General features: G+C 44.0%; 1 protein-coding gene across 2 annotated transcripts in view; it reads right to left on the bottom strand.

The window, feature by feature from the left end:
• Window positions 1–17,901, bottom strand: part of NLGN4X (neuroligin 4 X-linked) — an 822,821-nt gene that overhangs the window by 503,821 nt on the left and 301,099 nt on the right. The window lies entirely within an intron of this gene.

Here is a 17,901-nt window from a genome sequence, read left to right as displayed (position 1 = left end):
CAGCGTCCCTAGATATCTATATTTCTTTTTATCTATATTTATTTTTCTTTTAATATCTCCAAAACTACTGAACAGATTTGCACCAAATTATAAAAATAGATCTTTCTGGACCAAGATCTAGCTTTCCTGCTTAAGTAATGTAGATGCTTTTGAGAGAGTGCTGGAGTGCTAGGATCAGCAATAAATGAGGCAAGTGACATCAGAAGGTTTACAGCACTGACTTTCTCACATACTGACACATTTTATCTTCACAGTGAATCAGGTACAAAAGGCAGCGGTCCGGCTGTTCATCTAGCAATTGACAGCATACTTAGGCTGCACACTTCTGAAAATGGATTCAGCAGCCAGCCAGCTGCTAACCTGATTTAAAAGAGTAACAATGCAACTACATAGTATGAAAATACTAAGGCGGTCATTCTGACCCTGGCGGTCAAAGACCGCCAGGGCGGAGGACCGCGGGAGCACCGCCGACAGGCCGGCGGTGCTCCAATGGGGATTCCGACCGCGGCGGTAAAGCCGCGGTCGGACCGGCACCACTGGCGGGCTCCCGCCAGTGTACCGCCGCCCCATTGAATCCTCCAAGGCGGCGCAGCTTGCTGCGCCGCCGAGGGGATTCCGACCCCCCCTACCGCCATCCAGATCACGGCGGTCCGACCGCCGGGATCCGGATGGCGGTAGGGGGGGTCGCGGGGCCCCTGGGGGCCCCTGCAGTGCCCATGCCACTGGCATGGGCATTGCAGGGGCCCCCATAAGAGGGCCCCTACATGTATTTCACTGTCTGCTGCGCAGACAGTGAAATACGCGACGGGTGCAACTGCACCAGTCGCACAGCTTCCACTCCGCCGGCTCGATTCCGAGCCGGCTTCATCGTGGAAGCCTCTTTCCCGCTGGGCTGGCGGGCGGTCTGAAGGCGACCGCCCGCCAGCCCAGCGGGAAAGTCAGAATTACCGCCGCGGTCTTTCGACCGCGGAACGGTAACCTGACGGCGGGAATTTGGCGGGCGGCCTCCGCCGCCCGCCAAGGTCAGAATGAGGGCCTAAATGTCTCTAATTCAACTTTGAACTGTTTCCAAAGCAAACAGCAATAGTGCTTGATAAGCATCTATCAATACCTACTATTCTGGAGTCTAATTGAAACAGAGTTGTTCATTCATTCATTTCTTTGAGATACAAAACCTAAGGAAATGCAGTGAGAAATGGTGGCTGACCATATTCACAAGCTGCACGAGCAAACCAAACCATGAGTGCACATGCGTGCACACAAAAACACACACACACACACACAATCTTATAGCACCCAAAACCAAAAAAAAGCCTACTAATGATATACATACAACATATCAGATCAACCTATATGAAATTGTCAGCCAGCACTAGTAGTAGCTGAATTACTCGTGTGACTATACTAAGCCATGCTAAATGGCTAGGAATGCAGGGCATATGATTGTGCAAATTGTTACATGTTACATTCCGCTGTGCCGTGCTGCCCCTTTTATTCCTTTGACATGCAATATGGTTCAGACTTTAAATGTATATTTTATTGAAGAGCAGACTTGATAACATTTAATTGTAACATTAAGGACATGATGAGCCATACACAACTGGGGTTTCTAAAATGCTATTTAAAAGCTATTTCAATAAGCTACGATCTATAGTGGGCTCACTGTCTATTGATAACGTAACTACATTTGAATTTCCTAACCTCGGGTAGAGTTCATCCAATTATATTTGGGAGCATCTTGCAGACGCAAAATGTTTTGCATATACATTTAGATTTCATGAGTGGAGTATTCTCTTGGCATACAATAGAGTTACCTGGCATGACAGTGCAGATGCACATCAAACTTTTAATCTGTTTCAATGTGATGTGCAGTCTCTGCCAGACATATTATTTGCTGGTCCTAGACCTTTTTTTTTCCCTCATCGCTGATATGTCAAACCAATGTTTGTCCCCAGGAAAATAAAATATGAGAATAAGGCAATATGTCTGTCATGTTTGTGATGGAGTAACCTGTTTGCCAAACTTTAATGCAAGGCCATAGCTATTACCATTTTTTCATTCTTTGAATGTGTGATACGCACAAGTGGCAAAAATTTAGTCTGTTGGTGCTCTATAAAACCTTAACATAAAAAAACTAAAATAAATAATTATGAATTGGAATATAAATGATTATTCAGGAAAAAATGATATACCAGTACATACACCGGTGCCATACTCTACCGCGCATTTGCATTTTTAGTCAAGGTTGATTGTGGGGTGCTCATGCAAGTTCCACAAATTTGAGGTGTTTGTCCACTCAGTCCAACTGGGGGATAATCAGATTCCACATTAAAATAAATCCATACTCTTTTTGCAAAGGAACCATTGATAAATCACTGCCTGAAGAACATATTGTCAATCTCCGCAAGATGTACATGAGTAAGATCTACATGAGCACAAATAATTAAAGTATATATATATATATACAATTAGCCTCCCAAACAATTTTTTAGTGAGCCCGAGGAGGTGTTCCCCCAGTCATGTATAAGCCCCAGGAGGGGAGTCCATGCGGCACCCCCTCATTTGTTTTGAATGAAGCCCCAGAGAGGTGGCAGTCCCCGGGGATCTTGGAGCCCACTGGTGGGGAGGTCCCCATGGCCCCCCTTCTTCATATCAGTAAAGCTCTGGGGAGGTGATAGTCCCCAAGGCTTCAGAGAGGGGCCCTGTGCACCCCTCCTTTATTTTGTTTATATACGTTCATGCCCTTGGGATTTGGCCAACCCAGGGGCTTTTTTTAAATGAAGTGTGGGAGCCTGCACCTGTTTTTGTGTCATTTTTACCACAAATGTGTGAATATGTCCACACATTTGTGACAAAAAAGTAAAAAGAAAACGTTTTTTTGTCTTGGCAGGGTCCCAGGGAGACTCCAGAACCAACACTAGGGGGTCAGGGTATTTATACCCCACCTCCTTTTCATTATATTTCATCTTTTTGTTTGTGACTCACCTGAGTCCAAGTCCCAAAAATGCAGCCAACACTTCCTGGTTAAAGTGTTGGCAGTCAATCAGATCTTTGCACGAGATCAGGACGATTTGTGATTTATTTGTGCACCGTGTAATACAAATTTCAATTCCGTTTAATATCTAAAAAAATACTGAATGGATTTACACCAAATATCAAAAAGGTGCATTCTGGATCAACCAAGAGCTACCTTTCTGCAAATTGTAGTGTAATTCAGTAGGCTATCTATCTATTATCTATCTATCTATCTATCTATCTATCTATCTATCTATCTATCTATCTATCTATCTATCTATCTATCTATCTGTGTGTGTGCATGCACGTGTATGCATATATATGTATATATGTGTGTGCATGTTTATATATATACATTGCTACTAGGCTGTTATAGTTAGTACCTAGTTTCCACAGAAAAAGCATTTTTTGACTTGCTTATATCCAGCTGACGAATCTTGACAAGATTTTCACAGGAAATTTGCTGCACATGTGAGCTGCTGTGTGGAACGTTTTGGGGTGATCTGTCAAGCTGGGGGCCGAGAAAAAGGGGGCAGTCCCATAACATTTTCCCCCATTCATTTTTCCATAGGGAATTTTGAACAGCGATAGCTCCCAAACCACTGGACAGAACTACACCAAATTGGGCAGAAAGTTAGGGCCTGGTCGAGAAAGCGTCCTTTTGTGATTTGGTATAAATTCATTCAGTAGTTTTAGATAAACTGAAGAAAATCCTAATTAGTATCTATAGCGACGCAAAGCCTCTGCAAACGCTCCTGATCTCGTACTGATATCTGATTGGTTGCCAACACTTCAACAAGGAAGTGTTGGCAGCCATGTTGGGACTTGGCTTCAGTCGAGTCCCAGGAAAAAAGATGCAAAAATCAAAGGGGGAAGGGTAGGGGCACCCCGGCCCCGTAGCTCTAGTGCTGGTGTCCCAGAGCTAAAAAACATTTTTTTACATTTTTCACTGCGAGTCATGGTTATAATTCATGCCCTAAAGTAACTATAACGTGCATCCCCACAATGCACATTTATCTGATCCATAATTTTACAATGACATTATCAATGATGTTATCAAAGATGTCATGAGTGCTGTAATATCTTGGGTAATCAGCAATGCATGGCGAGGGCGCAAGTAATAGTTAACTTAGGCTGTGAGATATAGTTACTTGAAATAGCTATAACTAAGTACACTTTGAAGGATTCCTTATTCTGTTCACTAACTTTTACCTAACTGTAACATCCTTGTAACCTTTGTTTTGTTTTTCAGTGAATTTCTATTTTTTTAATGTAAAGTAATTTTCATTACTGTACCTTAATCCAATGACCGCCACACACTGCCTTTGTCCGTGCACAGTGAGGATTGGCCACACAGCCTGGCCTGTAGCCAGGTCCTGCAGCCAACCCCCCCCCAACCTCCCAACCCCATGCTGCACATGACCTTTGGCCATGCGCAGCGGTAGTTGCCCACATGGCCCGTCTTTCTGGGTGAGAGAATAGGTGTGAGAGGATGTCTCTGGGTGTGAGAGTGACTGTGAGCGTGTCTGTCTGGGTGTGACAGTGGGTGTGAGAAGGTCTATGAGGGTGTCAGAGTGGGTGTGAGAGTGTCTAATTGCACTGCAAAAGATGAAAAATCATTCACCTTCACAAAGCATTTCAGATTGTTTTTCAATATGGAATTGCAGACTAAACACACTAGCTTTGCCTTCGCCAAGGCCAGGAGTTAGGATCATTTTCCCTTCCCAGAAGTGGAGCTTCAACTGGAGCACCTGCTATATTTATATTTGTATGTGTTACCTGTTAAGGTTTAATTTCTGTGAAATTAGCATTATGGCCAGAACAGAAACTCATCTCATCACAGATTGCACAAAATGTCTATTCAACTGGAGCATTCTCTAATGGCGAGTTAGTAAGCACTACCTCATTGGGTTAAAGGCCTGTGAGTGGGAGGGAAGCTGTGCTGTCCTCCTTCCCAGCTGATTTCAGGCCCAGAGATCCCATCTCCTGGGGCCAGGCCTTAACCTTTTTTTGGGGTAGGGGGTGCCAAGCAGCTCCACTCCCTGTGCCGATTCTGGCCCCAGGGACCTCATCCCCCGGCCTAACCATTTAATTTTGGGGGGGAGGGGCAAGCACAACACCTCCCTCCTCGGGCTGATCTTAGCCCAGGGACCCCCATCCTCTGGGATCACCCTTAACATATTTTGTGGGAGGGTTGAGTGGACCCCACCCCAGGCTGATTTTGGCCCCAGGGACCCCATCCCCGGGGGCCTGGCCATCTGTCCTGGGTGCCCCACAGGATGTCCAGTGTGCAATGAGACTGCAGGGAGAGCCGCAGTCTCAGCCAGCTACCTGCCTCCTGCAGGAGCCAGCATTGCTGTCACAGAGAGGGAGCTGCTAAAGATACAGCTCCTTCTCAGTGAGAGCAATTGTTTTCTCTGTTTCCCTGCCTGCATGTCTGTAAGAAGGGAAACAGAGGAAACCTCCGCTCCCAGCAAGCGAGACCTGTTTGACAGCTCTCACTTGATGCGAGCGGAGTGTTTGCCCTGACATGGAAGGAGCTGTCAGTTTCTGCCAAGTCAAAGCAAACAGATGTCTTAAATGTAGGAGAAGAAATAGATGGTGACATCATGAAACAATATGAAAAGGAAAGTGTTTTTTAATTGGTGTATGGTGGGTGATCACATGGTTTAAATATACTGACATCACATACAACTCTATGGCCAGTCGAAGGCTTAGGCCGAAATGCGTTGCCATTATTGTTTGTATAGTTATTTTTGCACTGTGTACTTCACATTATGGATCAAAAGAGGATATCTTTCAAATTGATTGATGGTGCCGGTGTCATTCTTGCGGTGAGAGGCTGAGAAATCTTGGTTTCTGTCGCCATTTAGTGACTTTTGGAGAAATATATATATATATGTATGTATATATATAGGAAAACAGCCTAAGCCCCGAACAACGAGGTGCGTTGCCCACGAAAGCGGAACAACTCTTTCGTGAACAACGACTGTGTAGTTATCTGCCTTAACAACGCATGTCCTGAACAACGACATGCGTGGTTAAGGCAGAGGAAAACAGACTAAGGATCAGAGAGGACACGGTCAGGTAAGTGGGAATAGGGTAGGGTTGGGGGTAGTTTTAGGGGGCAGGGGTGGGGCAGGTAATTTTAGTTTTTAGGGGCGGGGTTAGGGTCGTGTAGTTTTAGGTTTTAGGGGTGGGGTGGGGGTCGGGGTAGTTTAATGGGTGGGGTGGGGGTCTGGGAAGTTTAAGTTTAAGGGGCAGGGTGCAGGGTCGAGGTAGTTTTAGGTTTTAAGGGTGGGGTGGTTTTAGGTTTTAGGGGCAGGGTAATTTTAGTTTTAGGTGTGGGGATGGGGGTCAGGGTAGTTTTAGGTCTTAGGGGTGGGTGGTCACAGTAGTTTTAGGGGCAGGGGTGGGGTTTGTGGTAATTTTAGAGGAGGAGGTGGGGGTTTGGGTATGTTTAGGTTTTAGGGGCAAGATGGGGGGTCGGGGTAGTTTAACTTTTAGGGGCAGGGGTGTGGGGTTGCAGTAGTTTTGGGGACAGGGGTGGGGGTCAGGCTAATTTCAGTTTTTAGGGGTAGGGGTGGGGGGTCTGGGTAGTTTTAGGTTTTAGGGGTGGAGGTGGGGGTAGGGGTAGTTTTAGGGGCAGGGTAAGGGGTCATGGTCATTTTAGTTTTTAGGGGTGGGGTAGGGGGTCGGCCTAGATTTAGGTTTTAGGGAAGGGTGTGGGGTGTCGGGTAGTTTTAGGGGCGGGGTGGGGGTGTTGGGGTAGTTTAAGTTTATGGGGCAGGGGTGGGGGGTCAAGGGAATTTTACATTTTAGGGGCGGGATGGAGGTTTGGTGTAGTTTTAGGGGTGGGGTGGGGGGTCAGGGTAGTTTTAGTTTTTAGGGGAGTGGTTGGGGGTCGGGGTAGGATAGTTTTTGGGGCGGGGTAGGGGGTCTAGGTTGGATTGTTTTAGATGTGGGGTGGGGGTAGGAGTAGGGTTGTTTTAAGGGTGGGGGTTTGAAGGGGGTCACATGCTGGAACCATGCATGCCGTTCCACGCATGCCTTTACCAGGTATGCATTTACAACAAAAAATCGTTGTTAAGGCATTCATGGTAAAGTCATAAGTGGAAACAATGTGGCCATTGTTCTGACCGCGTTGTTCAGGCATGCGTGGTTCCAGCATACGTTGTTCCATCATATATATATATATATATATATATATATATATATATATATATATATTTTTTTTTTTTTTTTTTTTTTTCCTAGTGGCAGTTGCCAGTAGGGTTATGGTTAGGACCTGATTTCTATAGAAAAAATGTTTTTTTTTAATAATAACTGTCACTGTTTGATGAATTATCACAAAATTGTCCCCAAAAATACAATGCTCACTTAAGTGTCAGTCTGGAAAAGTTTTGGGGTTATCCATCAAGCAGGGGCCAAGCAAAAGGGGAGATGCCAGAACACTTATCCCCCATGCATTTTTCCATAGAGATTTTGAACACGAATAGCGCCCGAACCACTGGACAGATTACACCAAATTTGGCAGAAAGGTAGCTCTTGGTCCAGAAAGTGACCTTTTTAGGGTCGAGCCTGTGTCACATGTGCTTGCGTTTCGCTTGCGAGATGCTTTAGTAGTTAGGAAAGGGCTCGGAGCCCCGTCCATGTTACGTCAGTGTCTTTCATTGGTTCGTGGGCTTGCCTGTTAAAATCTGCTTGGTTTCATTAGTGGAAGACATGCATACGCCATGCCTTTTCCAGTGGTTAGCCCTACCTGAAGGCAGCAACCAAGTACTGAAAACATGCGAGGCTCGCTGTTTTCCATCAGTTTGTGGGCTACTTTTTATCTTTTCTCGCAGCGCGCTCTCGCTTGGCAGAAGTCGAGTGCTTTCCATGACATCGACCCTGTTACAGAGTTAATTGCACTTTAGCCGGTTACGTAGATAATTGCACTTTTGCCGAGTGAACTGTAGAAGAGCCATTGAGCTCTTTTTTTTTCATTTAATCTGGCAAGAAAAGTCCGATTGGGAGTTTACAACTGCTAATAGCTCTAACTCATTTTTGTTTCCTACTCACTCGGCGCCCGTCGCTGCTCTCAGCTGCTCCTGTCCTCAGTGAGTGTTCAGTTTCGGGTTCACTCTTTGTGCACGGCGCGTCTTCTGGTTCAATTAATCTCCCTTTGCCACAACACCTCCACCCCACCACCTTCTACCCGTCACTGTTTGTTATAAATTGTGATTTTAATTTAGGCACTTTGAATCAGCTCGCTTATGTCAACTGTTATACATTTTATTTTCCATTTATGTGAGAATAAAAGTCCAGTTAGAATTTTTTTTATGTAGTGATTGTTTTGTGAGTTGAGTAGGACATTTTTCACGCATACGTGCAAGAAGAGGCTGACACTTACTGGCCTGGCAGTGCGATTTAGCTGATAAGGGGACAGTGACAATCACCTGTTTTGGCTTTGCTTCATTGTAGCAGTACTCGAGTACACCACTGTATTTTAAACAGATTCGAGTACGGCCTGGTAAACACTCTTAGCAGATTTCACCACGGCTTGTAACAGAACACAAGTGTATGGATGGACCTTTATCGCAGGCTTTTGTATTTGTTTGGGAGAATTTTATGCCCTTGCTATCAGACCAGGAATGCTGTGTGAGCACAACCAGGGGCATATAAACAATATTGCCCTGCTTGCTCATGACATGATATCATTCATTTTTCCATCACTCTACTTTCTGGGTCGCTGATATCCTGCAATGTTTTATTAGAAAATAAACTCTACACTGGGTGTAAACGGAGTATGAATCGAGTTGAATTAAATTATTTTCTGCTTCTTTGGAAGGCATTTTTGTGGGAATATTAGCCATGCTGCATAATGCCTTGTGGGCTTTCCCGCCGACTTCACGGTTATTACCTCCCGGGCACCGTCCTTCACTAGTGCTTAACATTTAATTGATGTGGAGACCTGTCTGTGAAGCAACGGTAAAGCATCTCAGTGCGATTTCACACATATATTGGGATTCCAACCTGCCCCTATATCTGTTTCACTTCCTGGTGGGCTCCAGATACTGGCCTTTCAACTTAATGAAGTTAGCGCCAGCCAGGTCCTCTTCCTGACCTGTCTTGCTTCACATACATTTAATTGCAGGAGATCACCCAGGGAAATAAGATTTGTGTTGAACATTGTGTACAATTTGTTATGGCTTTATATCTTCATTCTTGTCCACGTTTCTCCAGCGTCTTTAAATTTATAATGAGTTTATCCTTGGCAACCCACAGATTTACACATCCTCTTATATAGATCGAATTATGGAGCTAAACATTTTTGTAATAAAAAAACAAAAGGGAATCATAGGGCGCCTTTTACCCTCTCCATCCCACCGATGAATCCCTGTTTGCACCTGCATTGTACACCTGTATAATCATACTTCTAAACAGTGAGAAAACACCACTCTTCCTGCACTGACATCCGGCTTTTTGATGGGCACCTCAGGCAGCTTGTTGGCAGCTCATGAGCTACCACTGGATGAGACACGCGCAGTGCCCTCTGGCGGTCTTTCTTTCACTCTAAGCAGCTTTCATCAATGCTTCGTAGTATCGAAATCTCAGTCTTCACCTTTCTCATGTGCCCCATATATCTGTGCTTCTTTGAGCACTACCAAGCTCTTGATCACAAACGATTGAGTGTGCTGTTAATTATTTTGTCAATGTAAATGTCTAATTTCTCGATTTAAGTAGGTTTATTTACGTTGCTGATAATTTTATGGGTTTCCAGGATAGAGGACTTGAAGTCTGAAGTGGATGTTTCTCAACGGTCAGTTAGCAATAATCCAATGCATGCTTCACCTTCACCTCATTTCCTTTTTAGGTGGAGAGGTGGAGAGTTGCCTGAATGGGTGTGACTGACCACACCATCTGTGGCAGCCCATCATTTGAGTCAAAAGGACCAGAAGCCTGGAAAAAGTGCCTAGGTACCTGCCAAAAAAGGATGGACTGGGGGTGTGGAAACACACTCAGAGAGTCCTATGGTCCAAGAGGACAATTAACCTAAGGGTGATGCCCTGGAACCTACAGGTAAGAGCTTTGCTTCCCTGGGGCTTTATCCGAATTTGTCAGATGGCAGACCGAAGGAGGTCTGTCCTAAGTAGAGTTCTGCAAAGCACAGAAGGAGTGTCCTAGTTTTGAGAGCATATAGTGGTAAGCCAAATCCCAGGCAGTTGGCGACATCTATGGTGATCACCTTAAATATTGTGGGAATGATCTCCTATATGGCAAGCCTAAGGACCCTGAGCCTGGAGCAACCTTTGTGTTGGTGGCCCCCAGTGTTACAGGTCCTTCCTGCTAGAGTAGGCTCATGATATTCCACTGCAGGACATCTGGGGAGGCAAGCCTCTTTACCAACTGGTCACCCACGTTGATTAGCCTGGATAAGAATGCCGTCTTATGTATTGTTCAGATTCTCTGTACCCTGCCAGGCAAGTGGGAATTTGAAGGCAAAACATAAGGCTCTCCTGCTTCTATTCCTACTAGTGCGAAAAACCCTTTGAGAGGGTGGGCATAGATATTGTTGGGGCTCTGGAACCCAAGACTGCCATGGGCAATAGGATCATCCTAGTCTTGGTGGACCATGCCACCCAGTACTCTAAGGCCATTCCTCTGAGGCCAGTGACTGAGCCCGAGTGGCCAGGGCACAGGTGGAGATATTTACTTGTGTGGGCTTCCCCAAGGTGATTGTATTTGACGGGACACAAATTTCATGTCTGTCTACATGAAATATATGTGGGAGGAGTATAGGGTAACCCATAAGTTCTCCACACCATACCACCCCCAGTCCACTGGGCTTGTTCAAACATTCAACAGGATCCTAAATGGCATGATTATGGGTCTACCAGAACCCATGAAGCCTAAGAGGGACATCCTCTTGCCATACCTTCTCTTTGTATAAAGGGAAGTGGCTCAAACAGTGGTGGGTTTCAGTCCCCTTGAACTTCTTTTTGGCCACTCGCTCTCTCAGGAGTGTAGACCTCTCAGTCTTGTAAAATAGGGGTGTGAGCAAGCTCCCAAGAATCCCCTCCGGAGATATCCCTTTGGCCTCAGGTGAAGCATTTCTTGAAAAAGTCTAATGAGAACCTGGATCCCAAATAAGAAATTATGAGAACATTGTACAATCAGAAGGCCACTCTAGAAGAGTATCAGCCTGGCCTAAAGGTGCTGGAGCCTGCAGAGACTTGGGCTTCAGACGGCCATTGAATCGGGTGTCATGAGGTCAAGGAGCAGAAAGGAGAGGTCATATACATGGTGGACCTCAAGTCATCTATGAACCCCTTTAACCCCCTCATGTGAAACACCTCAAGCCCCAATTTAAGAGGCCCAAAGTCACTATGATCTTGTGGACTGGCAATTGTGAGAAAGAGAGCAAGCTTCCACCAGACTCCTGTATTTAAAGGAGCAAGATGGGTCAGAGGAAGGATTGTCTGCTCTGCTGCCTTGACCTCAGAGCAACAGAGGGACTGTCACCACATGTTCTGGCAGTTTGCTTCCCTTTTCTCACTGACGCAAGAGCTCACCGATTTGAATACCCATGGCATAGATACAGGGAACAGCATGCCTGTCAAAAACATGATCTACAAACTGTCTGAAAAGGTTATGTTATGTTATGAAAATTTATAGAGCGCATAGCTACCCGAAGGCCTCCCAGCTCAATACAGAAAAACCTTTGAATATATGGCTTTGGGACACAAATTAAAATAACCAAGTTTTTAAATGTCGCTGGAATGACAGTTCATGGCTGGTTTGATGTAGATTCAGTGGTAATGAACTCCACAGTCTAGGTCCAAGATACGATATTGACCTTCCTCCCCATTTGGCCTTTTTTATTGGGGGAATGACAGCTAGGGCTGAAGGCAAACATAAAGGAAAAGGTGGCTATGATACTGGATTTCAGAGTGATTGAGTCATTTTGTAGTCTATGGCCCATTCCAATGGTCCTGGTGCCCATGGCTTCCCCACTGGGCACTGTTTCAGAACTGAGGTTCTGTGTGATTACAGGGGCCTCAGTTCATTCACCAAGTCTGATACTCAATCCATCCCCAGAGCTGGTGAACCCAAGATAAAGACCATCCTGACTTGAGAACCTCCCAACCCCCACTAAGACCCAGACTGAGGTAGGAACCTTTTTAGGCCTCAATGGATGTTACAGGAAATGTGTTAAGGGGTGTCACCCTCCTTAACTAAGTTGCACTCCAAGAAGCATCTCATGAAGGTGATCTGGATGGAAGTTTGCCAGAAAGAATTTGATGCTGTGAAAGAAGCTTTGTGCACAACACCAGTTTTCAAGGCTCTGGACTTCTCCAAGTAATTCTTAGGGCAGGCAGTTGCTTTCTAGCATGGCATTGGGGCAATCCAATCATAGCTAATCATTAAGGGATTGGACCAAACTCTATCCTTCATCAGCTGGAAGCTACTTCCCAGGGAACAGAGGTAGAATGCAATTGAATGGGAAGACTTTGCAGTCCTCTGGGCAATGAACAAGTTTAATGAATACTTGTTTGGGGTTCACGTCCTAGTTCAGACAGACCTCAGTTCCCTCAGATGGCTGATGTAGATGAGAGGTGAGAAACCAAAAGTGTTGAGGTAGTCCATGTCCCTATAGGGAAAGAACTTTACGGTGGAACGTCTCCCTGGTCTAATGACAAAAATGCTAATGGGCTTTCCAGATTTTCCGATTGTAGCAACGAGAATTCCCACAAGGGTGGTTTGTTCTCCTGCATTCTACTGAATGTAGGGGTACAAATTGGAAATGACCATCCTTTGTGTGATATTCTTCTAGATTTCCTTTATCCTCTTCATGCTGAACCTGTTTTGTTAGCATTAAAACTCTGTGCACTTTACTCCTGCTAACCAGTCGTAAATAGCTTGCACTCTCTCTTCCAAACATGGTAAAAATAGAATACAACTAATTGGCACATTTGTTTTATGTGTAGGTCCCTGGTAAATGGTACTACATACACCTAGGACTGTAAATTGAATGCTACAAGGAGGCTGCAACACTCATTGTACCATCTATTAAAATAGCATTGGAAACATGTCTCAGGCTTGTCGCTGCAGCCTGTAGTGATTTGGAATGCCTTTTAACCTGGGAAAATAAACCTTTTGCAAGGCTTAAACCTTCCTTTTTAGTACTTAAAAAAGTCACCCTTAAGGTAAGCCCTAACAACTCATAGGGTAGGGTGCTTGCTATTTAAAATGGGGCACACGTAAACTTAGGTTTTATATGTCCAAGCAGTGCAAAACCTCAAAAGTCATTTTTTTCACTACAGGAAGGTTAGTTCTTCTATAAACTAACACTGTGGTACCTTATTACTTTTGATAAGTGATAACTTCAGTTCATGAGCAGATGGTGAAATACTTCTTCCACTCATTTGAAATATACATTAAAATCCTCTTTAATGGTAAAGTCAGGTTTTAAAATACAATTCTCAAAATGACACCTTTGGGAAGTGCCTTTCTATTAATGCCTACGGTTAAAAGACTGTTAATGGCTATCCTGTGGTGTGATGTGTATTCCTTCAAGAGATGGAACAAAAGGCCTTGGGTATGAAAAAAGTGATTCTTTCCTGAGCAGGATGTTGGGGTTTGTACTGAGCCCTTTCACATTCTCAGACAATAGCCTGGGGGACGTACCCAGCCCCTTCCTGACTTCTGAAGCTTCATGCCCTGTGACCAGCATATGCAGCCCACCCGTGGCTTTCCTGTCCTTTGTTTCCCTTGACATATTGGATCCAAACCCAGAGAAAGGCAAAGACCTGCCCAGAACCAGTTTAAGGGTAGACAAAGGGGGTGCACCCACAGAGGCTGGCACTTGGTATAAAAGTGGCACCCTAAGAACCTCTCATCAGAACACTCCTGGACATTTGGAGACTTAGAAAAAGGTCTGCCCTGCTGTCTGGATCCCTAAGGAAGACTGCACCTGCTTGCTTTGAACTCAGGACCCCAGAAGTGTCTACAAAAGGCAGATGGCTGACGTCCTTTTTGAGCTACAGAGACACAATAAGCTTTCAGAGGTCTTTCCCACAAATGGTCAGCTGACCAGTGCCAACTGGAACTGCCTGAACCCCACAACTGGCTTCCACTGGAGTAAGTCCAAACCTTCCTAAAGAGCCCCTCCTTTCCTGGATGCATAACTGATGTTAGAGTGTACTCCTGCAACCCCAAAAACTGGAGATCACATTGAAAACAACTATCCCTGGTCTCCTAACGAACAAGTGCAAACTTCATTAAGGCCATAAAGGGACCTGCATCTGACTGCCAACATGACTGTCCCAGACACAGACCCTGCACTTCACTGCCGGGAGCTCTTCAAGCCAACAATGACCATACCTCCAATGTGAAGTTCCAGCTGAGGCCAAAGACTTCATCAACCCAGTGTCAACAACTCCTTCTCTGGGCCCAGCCTGCAGACCAGCCACCAAGGAACACATAAAAAAGTGCTTCTCGTGTGAAAATTGGCCTAAATTGAAAGTTAAACTTCCCGCTTGCTAAATGTGCTCTCGCAATAGCATTTTTCCCTCAAATTACATGAGCAGGAGTAATCACTTAGTTATTGATAACTCCATATCAAAGAGTAATTAAGGAAATTACTCCAGTTACTCTGGTCTAATTGAAATTCCACAGAGTCCTAGAATCTATATGGTTTCTTTGTATGAATTTTCCATTACATACAGATTAGTTCTAACCATTGTAAAGCATATGCTCTAGTCAAGCATTTTACGTGAAGAAATCGTATTTGTCACTAACTAAGACAATTTTAGAATCTGAGCACGTAACTGTGTGTATAGCTCCTCTGAGTTAAATCAGCAGCAGGAGCACAGCTAGGTCCACAACCTATGAATTCCCATTTGAAACCACGTCAAAGACTAACAGTAGACAACTATGCAGATGCATATACATAGGTCTCCTTCATGAAGGTAGACATCTTGTATCTGCCCACAAATAAGGGCCTGAAGACTTAGTGATGACCTTATGCTGAAATATCTGGCGATTTTGTACAAAAGAAGACATACCAGTTGCTATAAAGGTGGTGCTGAAATCAGAGGAATACTGCTACAGGTCTGTATGTAGCCACGTGTGCTCTTTGTGCCTTGTCAAAAGATTGTCACCAGATCCTTGTGAGTTTCTTGCTTCTAGCACCTGTAACATTGGTTCTGTGGCATATTCTTGTTAAGGACTGCTGTAGTTGTCACCCACCAGAGTTTTTAACTCTCTAACAGTACTAATAGACTCTTTACGACGACGGACCATTTCAGTCCTTGTAAAAGAATACCAAATTCAGAGTGTCACAAGTCTGTTCTTAAAGCATGTTTCAGCCACCCTAGTGTTTCCTCTACTCATCACTGATTGTACCTCACAAGCCACTTCCTAGCTAACCTTTATACTAGGGCTGTGGTTCAATGCCAGATATTCCTCCCGCCATCTTGAAATAGATGGTCAAGGAAAAAAGATAAATCTTGTGTTGGAGCAATAGCTACAATGCTTTATTACTTAATATTCCCAGCATGATTTAATTTCTGTTTAATAAATACATATTAAAGAAACTATCAATAAATTCACAAAGTTAGTGGAGTGTAGCCTCTCTTCTTTAGTATGCATCCTTGGATGGTGCCGGCCACCTTACCTCTTATGAACCATGTGCCTGCTACAGCAATCGGTGTGTGCAGCTGCATCAAATCCAGAAATAATTCAAATTATATTTGGAGAACGCACATGCTATAAGAGTTTAGATCAGTGGTTCCCAACCTTTTGATTTCTGTGGACCCCCACTTTAACATTGATGGAACCCAGGGACCCCCACTGAATCATCATGGGAACTCGAGGACCCCCACCTGAGTCATTACTGGACGCTGGGGACCTAACTTGTCAATATTTGTTAATATTTTTTAATTTTCTAGGCTCTCGCGGACCCCTTGAGAAGGCTTTGCGGACCCCCAGCGGTCCCCGGACCACAGGTTGGGAACCACTGGTTTAGATGATAAATTAATGAGGTTAGCTTATGAACATATGTCAGCTTTATAAAATGATAAATGATCCAGATGAGAGTGATCCAAAAAGGTCAAATAAAATTTGTCCAATGATTACATTTCCTCTCGAAATAGGGCAATAAAAAAACCTTGGGTTATGGTCATCGTATTTCATTTACTACAGCAATGTAACTGAAATTGCTGCTGGTGAATCAAGTCTGAATCATCATCCCCTTCCTCCTTTCAATTGTACCTTTCCACCTTGAAAAATGTCTCTATTTAAGACCGGAAATTGTCCTGTCTGGAGCAGGACTTAGTTAAAAAAAAAAATATATATATATATTTATACTGGGAAATAAGTTAGGTATCGGCCACGATGAAAACTGATACTTCAGAGATCAGTTTTTATGGCGGTTGATAAAGAATTACAATTACGTGTTTTTCCCATGCAAGTGAGAATCACATGTGGATTTTTGTCCTTTCTGCACCAGCCTTGGCCTGTACTAGTATTTACAACGCGTTTTCTACTAGTATTTTTTGGCAGGTTCCTGCTGCCTAAATGTACATGGGGCAAATCACAGGGGATGTAGTAATTACTACTAAACACTTGATTACAACCCGGCACACATATTTGTTTATACAGAGATCAGAGACCTACGTCACCAGCATTTAACAAAAGTGTTATTTGAGGTACTGTCACACTTTAATGATCCTCCCAAAAGATGAATATCAAAACAGGACAATAGTAATGATGAAGGGAATCCTACAACGTGTTCCCTCAAAAGTGGTACCCATTGGAAAACCCTTAATTAACTCTGCCCTAAATCGAGAGTGTACTTAGACTGAATTGAGAAAAACACTTTTTGAGGTAAGACACAAAATTCCAAGGAAACCTGTCTGAAAGACACCCTGTCATAGTCACTGGTCTAATTCACAAAGCGTTCTTCAATGAGTAAGTGTGATGTATTATTGAACTGCCAGGAGTTAGTCATTGTTACTTATGGAAAAGGATTTCTAAATATGACTTGAAAGTGAAGAGCAGATCATTACTTAGAATTCATGCTGATAATATTAAATGTTTCTGTTCGGGCCATCTGCTCTTCGCCTCATGCTGTTTTCTTCAACCTGTTTGATTCTTGTTCCCCTTTTCTTATCCTCTTTGGTCCTTTCCCTCTTAATACACTCCAGAGTTCATACCCAAATAGTAACGCACCAGTAACAAAGCCTTCCTTCCCAAATCCGGGGACTATATGCAATGTAAAGTATCCACTCCCTTCCTCAACCACTTCCCGCAGTAGGAAGAAAAAAGAGTTCACATGCAGAATGTGCAACATAGGGTGTCTTATGATGTAATGTTTCATGGCGAAGCCGCCAAATACCAGTTAGGGACACTTAATTATACCACAAATCATGTATTCACGACAGAATGAATTAAGTGTGCATAGTGGTAATCCATGTCTAAGAACCGGTAGAAAAATTAGTTCCCAGAGTCGTTTCCTTTTCCCTGATCATGTAAGCTTTAACCAATAGTTTATAAAATGAAAATTCAATATTGCACCCAAGCAATGGCTCAGTATGCACTGCTGCTGGCCAGTTAATTGGCAGTAGAACTGCCACTCGATTAGAATGTCCTTTACACACAAGGCAACATAATCCAATAGGAAATTGTAATTGTGTGAAATCACATGAGATGTAAAATAACCCCACAGACACCAGTAAATTTCTTTCCCTACATTGAAAGTACTTGTAACTGAATGAGTTACAGTGTGGTGAAGTGTGTTTACCCACTGTGACAAGCATTTAGGTACACACACTCATGCAGCATTCGACGGAATCTTCTCTCATAGATTACTGTGAGTATCTTGTTATGCGTTATGGT

Source organism: Pleurodeles waltl, chromosome 8 (genome assembly GCF_031143425.1).
Source record: "Pleurodeles waltl isolate 20211129_DDA chromosome 8, aPleWal1.hap1.20221129, whole genome shotgun sequence".
Classification (NCBI taxonomy): Eukaryota; Metazoa; Chordata; class Amphibia; order Caudata; family Salamandridae; genus Pleurodeles; species Pleurodeles waltl.
The sequence above is the reverse complement of the archived record's forward strand: the minus strand, read 5'-3'. Positions and strand labels throughout refer to the sequence as shown.